Source organism: Morone saxatilis, unplaced genomic scaffold (genome assembly GCF_004916995.1).
Source record: "Morone saxatilis isolate NCDOM2014 unplaced genomic scaffold, NCSU_SB_2.0 Contig15, whole genome shotgun sequence".
Lineage (NCBI taxonomy): Eukaryota > Metazoa > Chordata > Actinopteri > Moronidae > Morone > Morone saxatilis.
The window spans coordinates 9,731,584-9,754,232 of NW_023339707.1; the positions used below are offsets into that span (position 1 = coordinate 9,731,584).

The 22,649-nt window shown below is 39.0% G+C and overlaps 1 protein-coding gene across 8 annotated transcripts in view; it reads right to left on the reverse strand.

Moving 5' to 3' along the window:
• Positions 1–22,649, reverse strand: part of kazna (kazrin, periplakin interacting protein a) — a 113,039-nt gene that overhangs the window by 25,163 nt on the left and 65,227 nt on the right. The window lies entirely within an intron of this gene.

A 22,649-nucleotide genomic window follows, 5' to 3' on the forward strand; every position in this document is an offset into this window, starting at 1 on the left:
CCCAATGTATTCTTAGTAAGAAAGTATGTGGCTCTGATTTTGCCAGACAGGCTTAACAGTGATCAGTCTTTAAAGCCAAAGTAAAAATGTAATTCTAGTAGCTAGAGAAGTGTCACATGCATACTGGTATCCAATCTCACAGAGGTGCCTTAGCTTTGAAAAGCTACAAGACTGCAGAAATGGTTATGTCTGAAATACAAAATCAATTTAACATCACCATAGGAGGTTATGGTTCCATTTGTAATTGAGATAACTGCAGTGCCAAATTACTGTCGGTAATAAGCATCACAGGGGTAGGTGGGGTCCAGTAGATGACTAGAGACAAGACTTTGATATTATAATGAAATTTGTCTTTGCAGCTGCCTGTTGAACTTGCTCTGTGTTGACAGGAATTATGAGGAAAGGAGTGAGGTGTACCCATTTATTATTCAGCGGCTGGTGTTTAAAAGAACTCCTCCCTGGCATTGTCACAGAGAAGCAAACAATAAAATGAAAACAGCTGCAAAGAGAAGTAGATATTTTTCCTCACAATTTGACTCACTGAAAATGTTTCAAAGCGCTTTCAAAGTATCCGCAGCAGGAATGACTTCACACGCATTTAAAACAAGCCACAACAGACAGATGTCACACTTCAATTTCTCACATCAAACCTCAAAAGTAAAATATTCAATATAAAAATATGTCTTTTTTTGCACACTAAATGTGCTTGTCTAGGTGGAGCATATGGAGAGTAATTTATATAAGGATGAGTAGAGCCATTTGCTCAATTTCATGCATCCTCAGGGCAAGGGGGGGTGGGGGAGGCTGAGGAAAACTGCTCAGTCCCATCTCGCATTTGCTCCACTATCAAGTGTCTCGCATAAATCACACTTCATACTCTCATATCCCAGCTCCAAATATTACTGTCTGAAAAACTAAAATCAATCAGAGATGGATGGAAGAACTGCAAATAGGAGACTGAATATGACAAAGCGAGAGGAATAGACAAATTAAAGACAGAATACAGAGTGCACTTTGGCTTTTTAATAAAGGGTAGGGTGTTTTATTTTGAAGTGTGAAAATGTATAGCAAGGATCAGCATACAGAACTAGAAGCTGATTTCCAGCAGTGCTTGCCAATTCAGCAAAACAGCAAATGCTTTGCATTCTGCATTCTGCATTCTGCAAAGCATTGGTGGAAATAATCCTCTCATTGCTCATTTAATACTCGTGGTGTCTTTTACCATTATTACACCACAGCATCAGTGAGATTAAGGAACCTGTTAATGATCATGTACAAAAGAACATTTATATTTAGAGTCCAGTATTTTTCACTTAGAATGAGCAATAACTGAGCCTCTTGTTGTAAAGTTTGGCTATTAAACTAAGAACATATTTGTATACTGAAACTAGTTCTCTGTGCGTGTGACAATAAAGGTTTTTAAGTTTTTAAGTGTAGACCGGAGTGCAAATTCTGTGTCTTGTCATTGCATTCTGATAGATTTGACCAAAACCGTTTGGAAAAAAAGTGATTTCCAGTAGTATGTACAGTGGGATGTTTTTTTGTAAATCTGAACCTCTAGTGTCAAGAAATTGGATGAGTCATACAGGAAACAATCTGTAACTCTGAACAGTGATCCAGGGGGGCTAATTTTGTTCATTGATCTTGTTTGTAAAATAATCAATCTTTTGTGCAAGCACAACTTTTAGTTGAAAGAAAAATGGAACATTTGGTCAAACGCATTGCATTTGCCCGCAGTTAGGATTTCAGTAGAGGTTACATAAGTTATTCAGTCAATGAATGATTGTACGTCCATGAACCATCTTTTGTATGAAATTCAGGCATTTCGTCTACAGGGGGTGTTTCTGTTATTTTGTCAGACAAAATGTAAATACAAAATATCTTATAGTGCTCCCCATGATAACAATACCACAAACAAGGACCTAAAATATTGCCATAACGTTGAACCAACACCTGTAGTGAATGGGATAAGCATTACAAAGGCAGTATCTATTGCAGGGATATTGCACTGAATTCACTACATTGTACATGTGTTCATGTTTTTCTGTCTATTCCCTGAATGTGTCACCGGTGACACATTCACTGTTGTTGTAGGTTGTTGACTGATATGTGAATGACATATCATCATCTTTAATCCTGTGGTTCTGACATGACACTAACAGTACCTGACTCCTCCTATAGAAGACCTGGTGTTATACTCCCATCTTCCCCTCCTGCACACACAGTTGTGATTGATATGTTACACAGGAAAACTAGACGGTTCAACAACAACAAACTATTTGAACAAACTAGAATGTAGGATATGTGGTGTATGCAGCCCTTGCTCTGATACATTTTAGCTCCAGATGGATCACTTTAGCTCTCACCTTTCCTCCCCTGAAACTAAAACAGACCTTTAAGACCAGTTCACTCTTTGTACGACGTGCACCTGCTTCCCAGAGCTTCTGAGTCCTTTAATTTGTGTTCACTGACTAAATGTAAGTGGCTGAGGATAAGGGCTGCCCGCTAAATAACGAAAATGAAATGTAAAAGAGGTTATTAGGAGAGGGGTCGAGAGAAAAATGTCGGCGAGTGGGGTGTCATTACAGAGAGGTATACTTAATGGACCCGATAATAGAACCACATTTTACGGAGCAACTCAAGCAGCAACGGCCTTATTGGCAAACCAAAGAGCTGGCCCTTTCTGGAAAGAGTCGACCACAAGATACAGTTCACTGGTGTTTAAAAATCCTATAATAGTCACAGACTAGATTACTTATTCATTAAGTTTGCATGTGTTGATTGTGCAAAGGCAGCAAAACAGTCATAAATAAGGCACAAGCACACTGAATATATGGGCTATCTTTAATAGTCAACCCATAAATACTGGCAAACAATTATGGTTTATATGACACTCACTCCATTATAGATTTAAGTTGCTTCTTTGGTAACTGGGGCACCACGTGTTGTAGTGTTGTGTGATGTTGTAGATAAAGTCATCAATACAAGTCTTTGACTGCAAAATATAGAGGCATTGATTTAAAAAAAAAAAAAAAAACACTGCATACAACACCACTATGTTCTTCTTCTTGGGTTTTTCTTAATTGATTTTTTTAATGTAAGCTTATCCACATCGTTATCTCCCACAGTAAGTTACAATAGCCACAACTTACATTAAATTGATTTCACCGCTGCAACAAAGACGGGAAACTCAACTTGTTTTTGCAGACTACAAAGATGTAATTTTGCACTTCCTCCTGTTTATCACAGTGGGACATCACAAACCTATAAATAAATACCATGTCATCAAGGTAAAAGATAAAGAAAATGTTAAATTGGTAGTGGTACCATTCACAGCCCACACAAAACAACTAAACAACACAGAAAGATAGCAAAGCAACCTAGAGCTTACACAAATGTCTAGATGAGGTTGTCTTTCACCATTATCCACCTTGCACTTACATTTTGAACTAACTTTAATTTGTTATTGTTTTAATCTTTGCAATTTAATATTATATTGCATTATATTTATTGCATTATGTAAAGCACTTTGAATTACTTGGAATGCAATGTGGTATATTAATGAACTTACGTTTTCTTATTGAATTTCATGACAATTACAATAGTATGGCAGACTCCGGTTCAAAGCGATTGCATTCAACCTCCACAGGAGGTATAAGGGCTACTACAGTGATGTCCTGAAACCATCCTCCACCTTTAAGTGCATCCCTTACTAAAAAAAAGCTAAGAGCATGTTCAGTTCCACAGTACAGCAGTTTTTGTGATGTCAGTCAGTGCTAAACCGTGTGCTGACGTGTGCTTAATATAATGACAAACATGTTAACCCAGGAAGTGTTATAGCACCACAAAAACAATCATGAAAATATTATTATAAATGAATTGAAGATGTTTGACTGACTATGTGAGTTTAGAATGAGTCTGCTATGTACTGTACATTACTAATCCCTGGCTTCATACTGTGCATACTGAATGTGTGATATAGAGAATATCTTGCAAACAAATATACCAATTCTCATAGATTCATGAGGACTAAGATGCTTCATGATAAAAATAAACTCATGGAAAATATGGAGAAGATATTATATCCTCATATTGTTGCTTCCTGATTTAAATTAAACTCTTGTTGACTCGGTTATGTGTCATAACACTGAATAAGACAACCAGGCAGTCTACACTGGAAACTGTTTGCAGCAAGAGGACCCTCAATATCTATGATAGGAAAATGCAAGATTAGCTGTCTAAGTATGCCACAGTTGTTATTAGAGTGTGTGAGGTGGAAACAGATATGTTATTGTCTTCTGTAGCTTTCTGCAGGCGAGCACACTGCTGGAGCACTCTAGATAAGACAGTCAGAGGTTGGGGGTGGGGGCGGGGGATGGAGGGGAGCGAAGACAGCCCCCTATTTTTCAATGTCCGCTTCATCTAGGTTGGCAAGAAGCAGGCAATGTAGCTCTGAATTACAAATAAGAGTCTGAGTAGGAGCTTCCTGATAAGTGCAATCTTTCCTGCTCTCCCCTCCAGGACTCATTCCCATAGAGAATCTCACTGCAACGTTTGCCAATTTTTGTGTCATGGAAAGTGTGTGGCTCATAATTTAGCATACTAATGTATGTGCAAATTCACATAATAATCGTGGTACTTTTTTTATGTATTAAGTTTTGTCTCCCACTTTTTTTTTTTTTTACTTTTTATTGTGCAAATAAACAAACACAGTCTTGCTAATAATACGAGGCTATGCATTTTTGAAAACAGCATCTATGAAGTGCCTCTGATTTCCTTTATAATAATGTCCCTAAAATGACAGCTGGTGTAAAGAAGCCATTGGAAAACATCTTAAAGCACATGTATGAAAGACTCTTTATTTATTTATTGATGCAGAGGTCTGGAAGAATTAACTACCAAAACAAATTAATTGCAAAAAAACGTAAAAATGTAAATGTAAATGTATTCGAAAATCATAGAAATTGGATAGTATTAATATTAAACCTGGACCTTGGGTAGTTTTTACACAAAGGTTTAGTATGTTTTCAAGTTTGAGTTCTTGAAATCTTTTTTTCACACAGCAACCACAATCAAATGTTACACATCTCAACCAAGGCTGCTGTTTTTAGCTTCCCTCAACTGTCAGAAAAAAACCTTAGCCTTAATTACTTTCCTACCCAAACAGAAATAAAGACACAAAAGAGATGCTTCTGCCAGGGTGTGGGACTGTGAGCACACAAAAAGTTTGACAACACAGGGTTGTGTTTTTAGTTTGCAGTGGTGTGAGTCTGTCTGTTGCCATCACAACCTCACTACTAGCAGGGATGAGAGGATGTATCAGGGTCAGATGTTTGCTGCCTCTCTGCTGTTAGCTCAGCCTTCAACACCACCTGCTTCCCACTGGCTGACAGATGCAGCAGATTTTTGTTCCTAAATGACAGCTTCCAAACATAAGTCTGACATACAGTAACATATATTATATCTGGAGAAACAGTGAACACACACAATATGTCTGGGATAATCCCTTATTTCATAGGAAAACTGTGACCACAAACTAGTACGGCACACTATCAGGAAGTCAGTCTGTGACCTGTGATGAATGTTTATTGGCCATTTGGGGAACAACTTGAGAACATATAACCACTTTTTAAGTTAATACAGTGAACTTAATAGCGAACAGTTATGGAGCAACATAATTTATTTCCTTTTGACAAATTAATTCCTTTATTTGTCTCTTTTAGCTCTGTTTTGGCCTCTACCAACTCCTGAAGGACATATCAGACTCTATAACTGCTAAATGCTCGTAGCCAATGGTGTCTGTCTGTGTTCTGGGGCTAAGTAGGATTTTAGTTTTTAGAGCTTGCTATAATAAAATTAAGTCAGGAGGAACATTGTTTGATACATTGTTATTATAAAATGCACGTATTAAGAAGAATCTTGTTTGGCTTGTTTTCAACTTATCTGATTGTCTGTCTGCTTGTGTTTCTTGCCCCATCTTACGTCTCTTTACCAATGCTACTGTTCTTCCAGATATCTAACTAGTACAATACTATTATTATTGTGCCAGTAGGAAAGATTCTAGCCAAGCCACAAAAATAAGACCCAAGTTGTTCATCTTTTAGCAGAACCAACCAAATTCAGTGTATCTGAAAAGTACTCAACTTATCTTGAGTTTACTGTAATTCTGCAGACAAATGTAACACTGATATATAGCACTTTCTAAAGGAATGGTCTTTACAGTAGATACAACATGTTAAAATGGCAAGACAAAAAGAATGATAAAACTATTTACAATACAATAAAGCAAATACAACAATATAAGATAAAGAAACAATGAAGAGAACCCACGCATTAATAAAGATCTTGTATTGCAGCATTCACTTAAAATGTACAGAAAAGTATAAAACTGGATATTAAGATGCATAAGCAGCTCTGCTAGTAAAAGTATTAGTCTTAGTATTTGCATTTTCTGTTTGTAATACCCAGAAATACAAAGTTGTGAGCAGGACGTTTCATTAAATAGTACAGGCTTAATGTGTTTCTCTGACTGAAGTCTTATGCAACTGTGAAGTACCACAGGGATTAAACTGAGGCTAATGACGACTGATCTTTGTCTCGGACTCGATCTGCAAAGAAATATGTGCATTCATTGACCCTCCCTCCATCTCTGCCTCCATTTCATTCCAATTCCCTAAACGGGCTTGCCTCTAGTTATTATGATTCATCGAAACAGTAAATAAAATCTCCATCCTTGGCCACTGATGTAAATGACTGCTTAAATGTGTACATTTGCATAATAGCGGCCATGCATCAGCTGACATGCAGTTGGTACCAGTGAATTATGAATCTGATCAGTGTCATTTCCTATTTGTATGATTTAAGCAAAATGGCTGAAACTATCCTCCTAAATAATCCTGCAGCCTTTGTATAACAGCTTTGGTATGGTGGAAACCAGTCATAAAATTGTTACAAAATATCAGCACTTCTCTGGGGACACAAAATCTGTCATCCTTTCTCCTGGATTAATGGTGCAAGAAAGAGATTAAACATTTAAGGTGAAAAGGGACCTTTTTTAAAAAGAAAAATTCACAGCCTTCTTCCTACTGTGTGAACACTTTTGAGACCCTATAAGATTTACAATTTGTCTGCTGGGTTTCTGGGTCTACAAAGTTGTAATGAGTTGTTATTATGAGTTTATTGTATTCTATAATAACCCATTACAGTATGTTTCTCTGGGGCATCAATATGAAGGCCCCTCTCTGTCTCCAAGTCATCCTCAAGAGTCTCCCACAAACTTGTCTTGTACTGTTCTTCTCTCTTCCAGTTCCTGCTCTCCCTACTTCTACAAAAACAGAAGAACTCGGAAACCAAAGTTGCAAAAGGTCCAGCAATCTGTCAGAGAGTCCAGTGGCCACGAGGCAGCTGAAATTGGAGTTGGCTGAAACGGGATTGGAGGTCGAAAATTGATAGGGAATGACAGTAAGTGTCTAGAGGGGGGAACTTTTTAGATTGGTTCTCCCTTTGCAGAGCGAGTGGGAGGGAAAGACAGGGTGGGGTTCAATTTTTGCCTGCTACTGGAGACAAAATCAATTAACGGACCTATTGTTCCAACATAATTCTTATTCAGCCAGCTGGCAAAGTGAGGACAAACAGTACATGCCAAAGGTACAGTAGAGCAGATGATGGCTGCTGCTGTGGCAGGCAGTCCTACTCCACCACACATACTCTATAATGGGTGCACGTACTGCATGCAGACTGCTTAACAATGTATAAATAATAGAGCAGGCAAATACACTTTAGAAAATCTTGATGTTTGTGTCACACAATAACTATAATTTAGACACATTATGTGTATGTACAGCTTCAATTACTGCAATATAATATCCCATATATATAATACAGTCCAGCTAATCGATTCCCTCCACACATACATCCTCATGAAGAATGTCATATTCAATAACAGGAAAATGCTGCGAAGAAGTCCAACACTAGCTAGGCTTCCCAATCATTTCTCTCTCTATGTACAATAAAACCTTATCCCTCAATCTGAATGCAGAGCATATTGTACAACAGCTGTACAGGACAAAGGAACAACCCAAATCAGGAATGTGTTAAATAAAAAAGTGAATGAAAGAGCATTTGGGGTCAAGAACGCAATCCTCTTATTTGTTTTGGACTTGGCAACTCAGCTGTGGCCCTTCTTGAATAATTACATTCAAACAGATTCTCTCTAAAAACCCATTCAGAGATGCCATGCTGGGTTAAAAGCTTAACCCTTCACAACACTCCTTAAAATACACTTTGATACAACACAGTTGATTTTCAAATGCTCATGCCAAATCCTGTACAATGTTAGTCTTTATCACAATGGTGAGATCAAATATATTGTGATGATGTACTTGTAGTTAGAAAACCTGCAAGATTTATTATCCTTGTTAAACATAATAATTACTAATAATTAATTTGAATTTTATTTGTCTGTAAAGGAATTTTCTGTTATCACACCCTACACACAGATACTTATCTATAACACATCTGAAGCTTGGGTCCTTAGGTTCAGTCAATATTTGGACTCTCCACGCTTCCTGTTGCCTCTACAGTCTGTGACAGAGCAAAGAGTAACTGAGCAAAGAGCAACCAAGCGAGTACTTTACCAGCTAAACTCCTATAAAATCCTTGAGAATCAGCAGTGTTATTCCTACATGCAAGAGAGTCCTCAGGCTAATGCAATCCCTCCGATATGGTTTCATTTCCTCGTAGTGATTATATTCCAGGAAGCACACGAATTTCATGGATTTTATCCACAATCTACAGTGATAGAAAAATTGACACAGAGAGATATTGAAAATTCTATGCACTCAGTGGTGTTGATGCCACGCAACAGTGCAGTACACACACACATTCAGATAGGTGAGGTGTGCGCACACCCCCACACATTATTAAATGCATGATGGGATACTCATTAATGTTTGCCCTTTGCAGGCATGTATACAAACAGCAGCCATTATCTGACCTTTCATTCCTCAGGGAATCTGTGTCCTTAGGACAAAAAAACTGCAAAGTATTGCAAATGATGTTCAACTTAAAAAACGTTCTACTTTGCCCTCCTTAAAGGACCATACTCATGATTTAAGCTTATTTCCTACAAATCATGTACACCATTTTGGAAAAGGTGTTTTCGATTTTGTGTTTCAGAAATCTGACTGTACTGTTTTAGTGTCACTGATTTCCATCCATTGTAGCTGTAGTATAAAAATCTATTGGCATACTCTTAAAACTCGCTTAACCTATGTAATCCATCACAGCAACCATCATGTCTGCTTTAATTTTTGTCAAAGTTACTTAAGGTAATTCATAACAAGGTAATGCACTGCTGACTTTTTCAAATACATCTGCACTTAAACTGCATTACCACATAATAGTAACACTGGCAAAGATAACTGCAGACTTACACAACTCAAGCAATTCTCAATGTTATGCTGATTGATTTTCATATTGCACAGATATGAATGAAAACCAATAGTTGTCTGGATCGGTGTCCCCCTCAATAGAATTATCAGAGAATGGTAAGCATAGATATACATGAACTGTAGACGAGGACCTTAAACATACAAACACACTGACATGGTCCCTTTAAGTTGGTTGCAACTAGTTGCCTGTGATTCGAGCTATTTAATATTATTCAAGTGTTAAACACAAAGAGAGAGAGATAGTCACGGGTATAAATGAGGTGTTAAAAATCTGCCAGAAGCGCACCAAAGGTGAAATGTGTCACTTTCACATTAAGATCTTTCTGAAAGTGAAAGCACATGTGCACAGTTCCACAACAGATCCTGCACACATTTTCAGAGCAGGTTGCAAAAATATATTTTACAGAGCCCTTCATCTCGAATGAGATACTGGAGTCATTAATAAAAAAAAAAGTGTGTGTCTATCTCTTTGTCTTGCATGCAAGCACGCACGCACACACACACACACACACACACACACAAACTCATCTTTATGGACCATTGAAAGCAAATTCATCAGTGGCTCATGACGGTAGTAATGCCTAAGCTCTGACTGATGAAGGCAGTCTGCAGTGTCTGCTCTGTCTGGGAGTGCTTTGCTCTGGATTAGCTAGTCAATTCTCATGAACAGAACAATCTCCCTGCGTTGCCTGAGGAGATGACAGGGTCACGCCTGATGAAAACGGAAAAAAACACACCTTGCCTTGGGGCACTCCATCATAGAAATCAGGCTCTAATACTCTGTATTAGCGGAGACAGTGATGAAGAGAGATTGGTATTCAGGATAGCACATACGGGAATGGATTGCTATTTATTGATGAGCCCACCAGTGCGAAGGCAAGCCTCAAGTCCCCATGGTCTTTAGCCTCATACAAACTCATGATTGACTCTATAAAGATGTCATTGCTGCAACATGTATGAGATCAATTAGCCTGTACAATGTCAGAAAATGGTCCTAATAATTTGCATGACCAAAAGGTGATATGTTTGAATTGTTTTTGTATGACGTGAGATTCATAACTCGTATACAACAGAGAAAATCCTCCTATTTGGAAAGCTGGAAACAGCAAAGACAGCTCTTCATGAGTATCAATTAATATTAATTCATAATACTATTCAACCATGATGACGCTTCAGCTTGCATGACTTGATGCTTTCACTATTCAAAATAAAACCTGATTCCACAGAATTCGAGCTTGTCACCGTTAATTCACATCAAAGGCATTTAAATGGCGATGTCACTCACTGCATGACTCCCTCGCTTCTAGTCAGCCAGTGTCGATCGAGGAGTCCATACTTTAACATCACAGAATCTGACATCCACATGCTGGCAAGCCTATTTCATGCTTCAGGTCCTTGGAGTAATGGGGGCTATACTTGTGCGAGAGTGGGGTTAGAACAGAGCTCGGCAGTGAGCAAAAAACTGATCAAAGAGAAAGATATGCAGTAATCTCAGCTGCATTCCACCACAATCTGCGTCCGTTGGCTTAAAACCCTCCCGAATATCTGTGGATAGTATCAGCCACACTCGCCACAACTTGCATTGGTGTTCTCAAAAAGACACAAAAATCCAAACAGAGCTCACTTACATATGCAATTTCTATAACTAAAAAGAAGAAGAAAAAAAACAACTCTAGAGATTTGCATTTTTTACTCCCACAAGTCTAATTCTTCTTTGGTAGACTGAGCAGGAAAGATTTACAACCATCTTCATTTTTGGTGTCTTTTTCCAAAGTTACAAAAGCTGCATCTCTCTCATTTTCACAGTCTGTACTTGTGCCGAACTGACAGTAATCCATCAAAACAATGTGTTTGTTTTAAAGTCGTCCCTATCCATGACGTGAAAAACCACAAACAGTGAGATTACTGTCGTTTTTAGGCTGCAGATGGACAGATACGCTGAGCAGCTTTTCCAATTTCTTCGTCATGGAGATTAGCAGCAGAGTTTCCATGAAACTGGAAGAGGTGCTGCTCAGGTCATGAGGGACAGGCAGTTGGATGGAAGATAAGACGGCTGGTAGATACCAGGATGGATGGATGGATGGATGGATCCATTACAATAAAACTGGGGGAGACAGACTGCAAATGAGCCAAAATGGGACCCCTTCTGCAGAGGTGATAATGAAGGTGCATGCAGGCTGGCAACGATCCTCCCTCAAGATCTTTGTATCAGCTCCATGGTAGTTATCATCCTCCAGTATTTTGTATTACTAGTCATTCAGGTGGCAAAAAATGCTAGGAAGCCGATTCTAGGATAGTGTAATTGCAAAAATATGCACTATTTGCTTATTTTGTGGGAACTACTTATTTGTACATCGCTGTCTGAGTTTGTGCACTAATGAATTTGGTGCTTCCTCCAGATAGAAGCTACTGTTTGCGGTTTTATTCTGGGCAGCTTATACCAAACATGATGAGAATGTTAATTGGTTGCATGAAGCCGGGCAATAATTACTGCCATGGTTATGCTTGATGAGCTGTGCTGGTGTTATAATGTGAATGAGAACATATCATTCATTCAGTCATGATACGAAATAGCATCTACTGGATGTGAATGCGCAAGCTATCAACATTTAGCACATTTGGCAACATCTATATTCACTGGCTTTTCCATCTGGTTCCATTTTACTGTTAACATTGTGCTATTATGTGTATCTCATTTTCCCAGAGTGTTACTGTGATGCATTTTGCAAACAAATAAACAGTTATTTTGAGATAATAGCCTTGTTGTGCATGAGTGGGAGTCAAGTAGATAACAAAGCAACAATTTCTGAAGCAATAGGAACAATAAACTGTTGTGTTTTGAAGAAAGATATCAGTGAAAACTTATTCAAATTTAACTGATCAATCTTAATATTTGGATGAACAGATTATTTGAGACAGGTAGCTAAGAGGTGTGTGTCAATGCTTGTGTGACAGAGCAGGTGTGTATGTATGTATGTGTGCATTTGTGTGCATATAGTTCAGAAATGACCTTTGGTGGCGAAGGCTAACGGTGCTGTTATTTATAGTGTAGGCCAAATGGAAGGGCACACACAGTGTCAGCACGGATATTTCATCAAACCAGTGGACACACACAGAGAGTTAGTGTACCTGTATGAGGTGTCTCCTACCACTGTGACGAAAATCAACAAACAAGCAATGTAAGATAAAAACAACCGAAAATAAATACTGCCACCTAGAAAGTCCAGACAAGATGACAGTGATGATTTGGCAGACAAATTAAGGTATGGAGGCGCCAAAACAATCCTGCTTTCCTCCTGAGATACTCGATAAGATTCTGGGACTGAAATATGTAGCTAATGGTTGTGGAGTTACATTTGTTCCCAGTTTTTAAAATGAGCAGGGTGTCTGCTGACAGCTTCAGTAAATAAAGCCGCAAGACTGAGAAGTCTGTCACTGCAAATGTGAGTTAGCTTTTCACTGACTTACAGAGAGCAAGTTCTGTTATCCATCCATGTATATTTGATGAGCAGAGGAGGAATGGACGGTGTCTGAAAACGGCAGTCAGTGACAGGATTTGATTAGCGATAGTGACGCGAGTAAGCAGCCAAATTAATCAGAGATTTTTCTTTAGAGAAAATGTGATTAGGGTTAGGGTTCAAACAGAGAGAGATAGATGGAACATAATAAAGGCTCCAATCAGTCCATCTTCACTGAAATACAAAGCACTTTTTCTCAGAAAGTAGTGGCAAATCTGACTTAGCATGGCTCATGATTATTACAGTTGCTTTACCATTATCCCTGACTTGATTCTGACAGGCAGCTGATTATCTTTAACTCGTTCCAAATCGTCTTCTGCCACAACGGGAAGAAAAACAGGCTAGAGCCCGAGGGAGCTGCTAGCTGCATTCACCTGCAGCAGAGTCAGTGAAAGAAGGCAATTACACAGCTAGGACCAAACTCAGATGCTCTCGCAATTACGCTGTCAACTCAGCCTGCTGGAAGCACACACATGCATAAATGCATTGATTGACATATACGCACAGATGGACGTATATGTTCATCATGAGTGCATTTAAGTGCAGGTAGACCCCCATGCCCTCACCTGATCCTGAATGTGTGTCAGGTCAGTCAGAAGGTAAAAGGCTGTCCAGTGGAAACCAACAACGGCTCCTGTCTTTATGGCCTGGTTCACAGAAGGTGTTAATCCACAGGGTTAATCCTTCTCTGACTTAATGTCACTCATCTGAAAACCTGTTTTCTCTCTGAGTGACAGCCGTGAGACATAAAGGAGCAGCGTAATCTGAAATGATTTGGGGTGTCATTGCTTGACTGGCAGAGCTGACAAACTCAGGGTTTGATGTGAATTCAACACAGAAGACCAAAACCAGATAATTTCTCCAGTGTTGTGCTTGGAAATCATCAAAAGCAGATATGATTATATATAATCTGCTACTATCTGTACAAGCAATAATGGCTGCACAACTAATGTTGTCCAATTTCAGTTTGCAAAGCCTGACAATGAATGACCTCAGTGATAATCACAGAGGCTGGTGCCGAAATGTGAGACGGAAAGGTGAGTACAATTTACAAATCCATAACCACACCTGGGATAGTAAGGGTTAGGCAAAGACAGCCATCCATAGCCTCCGGGTGTTTGTTTTGCTTTGAAAGCACTAATTGTGTCACAACCACACCTTGAGCTGAAGCTTGTAGGATTTATATGACGTGCTCGAAAACCATATAACTCAGTTCAACCAATTTTACGTCACATTTCTGGGTCGCTAGCACATGGAATTTCTACAAAACCTAATCAGCAGAAAACACAAGGTGTATCTGTCTTGCTATGTGAACTTTTACCTCTGTGTTTGGGCTATTTTTAGTCCCAAGTTGAAGGACAGGTGAACTACCAGTATATGGATACAAATCCAGGTATTTGGAGGCAAAACCTATATAAAAAAATAAAACTATAAAACTATAAAAACTATATTTATTCTCAACATTTCTCATCAGTTGTAATTGTATGACTCTCCTGCTTTTCAGTTAAAAACTGTCTGAAACCAGCCTGGCTGACGTAGCAAAAACTCCTGTGTGAATGTAAAATGTGCGTTCAGGCTAAAAACCACAGCAAACAACACTGGACCATAGTGTTTACAGTACAAACAGAACACAGTACCCTCTTTACATGACCATAAAAACACTGTTGTTTGGAGACAAACCTCCCCATACAAATCCCTAAGACAGTGATCTTGTCAGTGACTGTCAGTAAAACTCCCCAACAACTTGCTCAAAACAAATACTAGGCTACACTGTTCTCTGTCCTGATATAACTCATGTCATGGCCATATTTTTTCATTTTTTATTCTACAGGTCAAAGGTCAGATCCCTACATTAACAGCCATATGTCTGCAGGTGCAAACAATCTCCACCAGCTCCTTATTTGCAAGTCGGTTGGGAAAAACAGTCTCAGCTCAAACATAACTTTAAAGACAACCCACTGCAAAATAATCAATTAATGGCAGAGTCTCCGCCCCCATGATCAGACAATAACAAATATTCCAAGGTCGGTGCAGGTTAAAGTCTCCCAACGGCTCAGCACTAAAACAGGTGACTGACTGGGTGACTCACTATCAGACATGACAGCTGCCGACATGTGAACTCCTCAAGCTAAAAAGCAGACATACATTGTCTTCCCTCCAGAAAGACACTGAACAAGCCATCTTCGCCTTTTCAATGTAAAACCTTTGAAACTCTGAAACTCACATCGAACTATTGTCTAATAAGGCACAGAGTGACAGCTGCACTTGTCATTTCCACTCACTCACCAGACTTTCCTTGCTCCCCGTCTGACTTCATCCCCTCCTCCGAGGGGAGTTTCTCAAAGGATTCCAGGATCTGTCAGGTGTGTCCTAGAGACTTTCAGGACAGACACAAAGACAAAATCCAAAAATCCCCTTTTCTTAAGAGGTCCTCACTCAAACTACTATGTTTTTTAATTTATTCCCATTAAAATCAGACTCTGTTAAAACCAGGAAATACATCCAGGACCTGCCGCTGTGTCTTTCCCTCTCTAAATGTACCTGTTCAAAGCGACTCGCATGAGTTCAATGATACAGTACATACAGCCCCTCCCCCTCAACTCAAATGGTTTACTAGGTAAGAAGGAGGAGGAGGAGGAGGAGGAGGAGGAGCTCAGCGATGCTGTCATTAGTATTTTCCCACATTCGTCAAACATACACACACACACACACACACCTACACACACACAAACCTACAAATGAACCATAGAGGGGAGGAGCTCAGTGTAGGTGTGGGCTTGCCTGCAGGTAAGCGTCGATGTGTGTGTAGTCTAACACCGACAGGCAACAAAGTAACAGGTCCGCCAGCTGTTGACTTGCCTGGGGGTGTCAGTAACCTAATACTTTTAAAGCACCATTAAGATGACCACTGCAGCGGGATACACAACATAAAAACACTGTGATGTTTGTTCTTGTTAAAAAGCTTTGAGATTGATGGGTTTTTTTGGGGGTCAAGTTGAACAAACTACACGTAGGGCGAGGGAGTCATAGAGTATGAGCAAAAACATCACAATAATGGATGGATTCAGAACTACAACCATGGGATACACACAGGATGTTGTCGTCTTTTAATAAATTCAAATACAGCTCCTTTTTAAAATGTAATAAACTGGATGTGTTTACATTTTTTGTAAAAGCTATCTTTTAAAGCCTTATACATTTTAGTTTAATTACATCTTTTTAATTTCTCTGGTTGGCATGGTAGGCAAACATACTTTCAGGGTTAGTGCAGAAAGCGTGCACGCTATTCGTTCACACAATCTCTGTATGCTTGTTTTATTCAGCCACCTTTGCAGTTAGTTTAAGGCTAGCAGGTGAATGAAGGATTGTTGATGTGTGAGTCGTCAGACTGACGAAGCTCTGATTTTAAACAAAGGTGATAATCCCATGCATTAATGAGGCTTTATTCATCTGCCAGCAAGGACAAAGATAAAACCTCTTAAAATAAGCAGAATGATGAGTCAGAGCATAAATGTAATCCCTACAACTAAAGTGCACATAGACTTAGTCATAAAAAAGGCAGAACAGTAGACTGATTGAATTGTATCTTGAAGTCATTTCCTTTTCTTCCTCTTAACAATTTAAAATAAAGCAGCGTTCTCTGTGGAGCCAACCTGAATATTATCAGTGAGCATTATTATAAGTAATTCCCATTTTACCAGGTGATTAAGTCACATTCAAATGGGACATTATTTTTTCAACTTATTGTTTTATGCAACTTTTCCCATCTCGCACTTCCTCTATATTTACATCCAATATGTGGGCCACACAGCCAGTGTGCTGCTGCACACACTTTACTGTAGTAACAGGAACTTTCAGTGGCCCTCCTGGTGGCCTGTGCTGAGTCCAGATTCTCTCAAGCTCCATTAATCAACAAGGCCACCTTAGACTCAAGCTTCTACAAATATTCTCTTAGAACCTGCTTCCATGTGGCAAAATAATGCAGGGCGTGAAATGTAAATTTAATTAAACTCCGAAACTTGTTTTAATGTATCTATTAATTAATCAACAATAATTAACTACTGACCTATGCTTAATTACAATGCTCATTGGAGCCTCCATAATACCCAGTGATGAGAAAAGCTATGTTCTAGGCTCAACAATGATAAATCACAAAACTATGGATTCATTCAAATTGTTTTTATTGTTTTATATCTAGCTAATATTGATATCAAAAGACCACATGTACATTTCAGTACAATGAACCAACATCACAAAAGTTTCTGTGATGTCTGTTGCTATTGTTTCAAATTCAACCACAGCCAGAAACCCTAACAAGGTTCCCTGCAGTGTGTGACATTTGATAATCATTCAATGTATCATCCCTCTCTCCAAGACAATAAAGCAGCTAAAGAAAACAATCTCTTGTTGTCTATTGTGTCCATGCATAATGGACAAAGTGAAGAAATTGAATACTGCCAACTCAAAGGGGTGTTTGTAGCCCATGGAGGCTTGCAGCTCAGTTGCCCCCTCCTCTACTCAACTGATACGCAGCAGATTAAAAGCTGAAGGTGTAGGCACAGTATACTTCTAGTGACATGTTTGTGAGGCCAGATGCGTGAGGCCTTGTGTGTGAGCATGTGAGTATATGATGATTTCACTTCATGATAACCCTCAAAGGCTGCTCAGCAGATAACAGGGAGAGAGCTGTTGAGCCACTTTGCACACAATTGGAATCCAGTCATTGATTTTTGTTGGACTTTATTTTCCTCTTACAGTCACAAGGCCATTTCATGAAATGGTAACAAATGCCTTTTAATGCCAGTGAAGAGGGAGGCTGCAGCAGTTATATTGGCTATAAAGAACATCATGTGCCTCCGCCCGGTACCGAATGGTTTAAGATTACAAATCCAAGGATGAGAGATGACTCAGCAATTTCCCCATTCCGGAAAAAAGAAACTCAGGGAGAGAATCTGAGAAAATATATAATCGTGTCATTTATCATGTGAAGCTGTGGGTTGTAAAGTTATTTAAAGAATTGTGCTGGTAAAATTGTCTGCTGGGGTGTATGAGAAATGATTGCAGGGCAGTTCCCTAAATGCTTGATGACCTGGAAGAAGGTAATTCTATGAAAAAGGGGTTTTACCATCTAAAATGAGGTCATGCTAGCAGGATACCGCCAATATTATCATTCTGGGCTACTAAGCTTCCAACCGTGCAAAAATAAATAAATAAATAAAAATACAGTAATTTACAAGAAATGTACACAGACCACATTGACTAAACAATCCCTGCTTGCTCAGTAGATGGCAGACTACAACATATTAATTACGCTATTCCGGCTCCAGACCTGCTGGGACATGCTAGCCTGAGTGTAAGGTAACTAGGAAGTGGTCCAGCTGAAGCTCAGGCCCAGACACTTATGAAGATGAAGTGCTAATCAGCAGGCCTGTTGGGTTTCCTAATTAAAAGAATGTACTTGGCACGCGCTGGCTATTTACACTACATTAAGACAACATCAAATCACACTACAGGGACTGGGGAACAGCAGGAAATTAGCTTTCTGTGACACGCATGGCTTGGAATGCATGATAATATTGTAAAAAAAATATATATATTTACATCTAAAAAGCAGTTCAAGTGACATTACTGATGCTCACTTTGTATGATGTGGCATCCCACACAAGCACACACGTTTGTTAAGTTTTGTGATGCCTTGAGGGGATGAGCTGAGAGCACTATCCCTTAAATGAAAATCAATGGAAGCAGCCAGTATCTCTCTTTCTCCCTCTCTTTCTCCCTCTCTCTCTCTCTCTCTCTCTCTGCAGTCAGTTATATACAATACCTCAAAGGACAGCAGCACCACCTCACAGTGCCAAGAAGACGTCAACCGTTCAATGTTTATGTAAGAAAGAGATGTGAGTAAAACCGAGACAATGAGAGAAAGATTAGAAATTCATTTTACTTGTGTGTGCGTGCATGCAGTCAACATTTTATCACTGCAGCTCTTTTCTGTGACTTGTAAACAAAGTGGTGTCCATCTTTTTAATGCCTGTCTTCAGCACCGCCTAACTGCCCTTTGTTACAACACACAATGCACGTGTTAATGGACACCCTCTCCTCGTAAATTCCCACTTTCCCGTTTTCCTATTCCCATGATTTTTTCCCCAACGCTGCAGCTTGCACTGCAAAACTTTGAAACAACACCATACGAAAGATTAGCCCATGAGTCACAAAGTGTAACCTAGTGTAGAGAAAAAAACAGCCAGTGAACTGTGAAGAGTAGAATGAAAGAATGGTCAAAACAGGAATTTATTATAACCTACACTATAAAACAATGGAGGGAAATGTTGTGGTCATGTAGTTGTAATAGCAATCTAAATCATTATAAAACATTGTGTAGGGTAAACCATTTCTGGATCACATTCAGCAGAAATCTGCTGTAATTTTCTCCACAAGCCAATCAGTGAAGTTGAAGTAGATGTTTTCCTTCAGCTGTCAAAGGCATTTTTTCTGCTCTACAGTATATAATTCAGTGTTCAATTACATTTCAACATACATACATAGACGTCAAAATGGTTGTTCATATTACGTCTATTGTGGATTCAGGCCCTTCAGAACACAAAGAGCCCTGCATTAAAAACAGACAAGTGGGTCTCATTGGTGTGGTGTGTTGCTACAGTTACTCAATTATTGCACTGTACTTAAGTACAGATGTCAGGTACTTGTACTTTACTTGATTATTTCCATTTTATGCTACTTTATTCTTCTAATCAACTACATTCCAGAGGGATGATATTGTACCATTTACTGCACTACATTTATTTGAGGTTATAAACATACACTGTAATCAATATATAAAGTATACTGTAAAATATATTCAAGTTAGATAGATAGGTTTTTATAGATAGTAGTATTATTAGTAGTATTATTAGACATCCAAGTGAGATCCAACTTTATCCATTACAACATAAATGGTGTTCACATCATATTTTAAAGAACAATTTTAAAAAAATGGACAGGGCCAGTGTACATAATGAGATACTTAAAGTTTTGTCACAATGCTGTCCATCTGAACACAATGTTAGAGTAATAATAAGTTATGACATGTCAGTGCATACTTTACCTAAATGGGTCAACCGCAGAAAACTGCGCGGGTTTAACAAGGAATGTTGAGGTCCCAGGTTTGTTGTGACCTACAAGAGGATGTCATTTCCTCTCCCATAACCTCTTTCATAACCCCCACCTTTTTACTCTTTTACCTCAGGCAAATATGTGTGGAGGGTGGATCAACGTCAAAATGTCAACTTGAAGTCTTTTGTTTGAAATGAGACCCAATGGTGTGCAACCTTATATTGTTGATCTACTGTGAGTCTAAAAAGTTGCTGCACTTTATATTTTCTATTGCTTACTCGTCTGGATTTCTCATTCTATGTACTCAACCAGACCGGCTCCTTCAATATCCCACCTTCAAACCTTCATGTTTCGTAATCAGCGAAAAGGAACTGCCAGCCAACAGGTGCCACTCAGCTCTCTTCCAGATCTGCCAGCTCCGACAGCCACCGTCCCTCTTCGCCATCACCTCCACTGCCAATTCACTACTGCCAGACGCCTGCTCAGATTAGCTGCCCGTGGGGCCTTTTTAACAGCCATTTGAAGGGCAAGCAGAAGGTATTACAACCAGTGACCGGTTGGACCAGTTGGCGGTCAGCCTCGTGTCAAGACTCCAAGGTGGAATTCAGAAATAGAAAATACACCTCTAGTGGCACCTTGGGGAAGTGCTGCACAGGGGTGTAAATCCAAAACCTATAATGAGGTGTAGGTGTTAAGTGAAACATGTTGAATGTTTTCTTAAAACTGCTAAACAAAAACACACACTAAACACAATATACTGTATAAACTGACTATAGACAAATGTTAAGTACTATACTGCAAAACATGTATTTTAGTAGTTATGTTGTGCATTGATTAAAAGGAACAGCAGTGAAGAAGCACCACGTCTATTCTGGATGTCTAATCCAGACACCCTGCAAAGCAAGTGTATTCCTGTTTACATGATCATAGCTGAGGGTTGTAACTAGTGCTCGCAGGTAAATCGTATTTTCACCATTATTGCAATATAACCATGTGCGATAAACACATTGCAAAAGACTGCGATGAGCAAGAAAGATAGTTTCATTTAGAGATGGGTACAGAAACTTGATGTTAAATGGGCCTCGGGCTGAAGACCATAATATTTATTGTCACGCTGCAGTCCCGCTAGAGTTGAGGACAGCTATGCTCATTATTAGAGGTAAGCACAATAAAATGTTTGTGAGAAAAGAGCCAATACTTTATCAATACACTTGTTCAATAAGCATAAACACGTAAACTGTAGAAAAACAATATTCTATTTTGCTAGGTCCGCAGACTCTCAACCACCTCTGCTGTATTTTACAGCACAGTGCACTACCTCGGCCAACAGAGAATTGTTACAAGCTAAAACAAAAGCCGCCTGTTTCCAGTAAGATATTACTGAGTTTATATAGTTGTTGTAAACATTACTGTTGCTGCTAGAAACACAATTTAGTTATATTTAAGGTATTCAATTGTTTTACAGTTAGGAATTTAAAAACAACTAGGCAGACACAGTAACTGTATAGCTAATATACACACATCAATATTTGTTTATTTATTGCAAGTCATATTGTCATTGCAATATTAAACAATGTTACTGTCTATCACAGCTTTTCCTCATATTGTGCAGGCCTAGTTGTAACGAAACAGTCCAGCACAATGCCCACATCACTGCAGAGGCTGCACATATCTGCCTGTTGATATCTTGCTCCGTCTTCGCACCATAGCCTCAGATCTGGAATGCATGGTCCAGTGAAGCCAACAGAAACACTTCATTGGCAGTAAGCAGAAATGCAAACTTTGGCAGAGCCCAACGCCCACAGACACAGCTTTCACTCCAGGTATACAAGGACAGGATTTGTCAGATTAATGGTCCTAGTACAACCACAAACACCCAATGGGACATGCTTAATAAGCCTTCTCCAAGTCTTCAAAACACATATACTGGGTGAGCAAAGTCCCTCCAGCATCCCTGCAAGACTAAAAGCTGGACCACACTTCACAAACCAGTAAGAAGCTGGCATGGAACCAAGCCTTGAAAAACCTCCTAACAGCTTTCCTAACCACTGCTGGCTAACAGTAAGTTCTTGGGGTTACGTTGGGTGATACAGATCAAGCAGTTAACATTTCTGGTTTTGATTCGAAATGTTTAAATAAAACACAGAAAAGATTGACTGTAATTCAATACATTAAATGTAAAACATATAAGCATTTCTCAATGACAATATTTAATACAGTAATTACAGCCTAAGAGGTTTTAATTGCACACCTATAATATAATACTTTGGCATGCATAAAATGTACACTTAGAAGGTATTAAATATATATTAAGAAAGTACACAAATATATGTCAAAATACATTTGATGTGACTTGGTGATACGATTACCAGCAGACTGAAGGCTTGTTGAGCAATCAGATGAAGGTCACTGAATGCACATTTGCTGTTTCTGGTCCATTTGCTAAAGAGAAAGTGATGTGCTTACAACAAACATTTCAGACAGTCTGAGACCTGGCAATTTTGGATGCATTGATAGTGCGCATCACACACATTCAGCCTTGCAGCGGGCACACTGCTTAGCAACC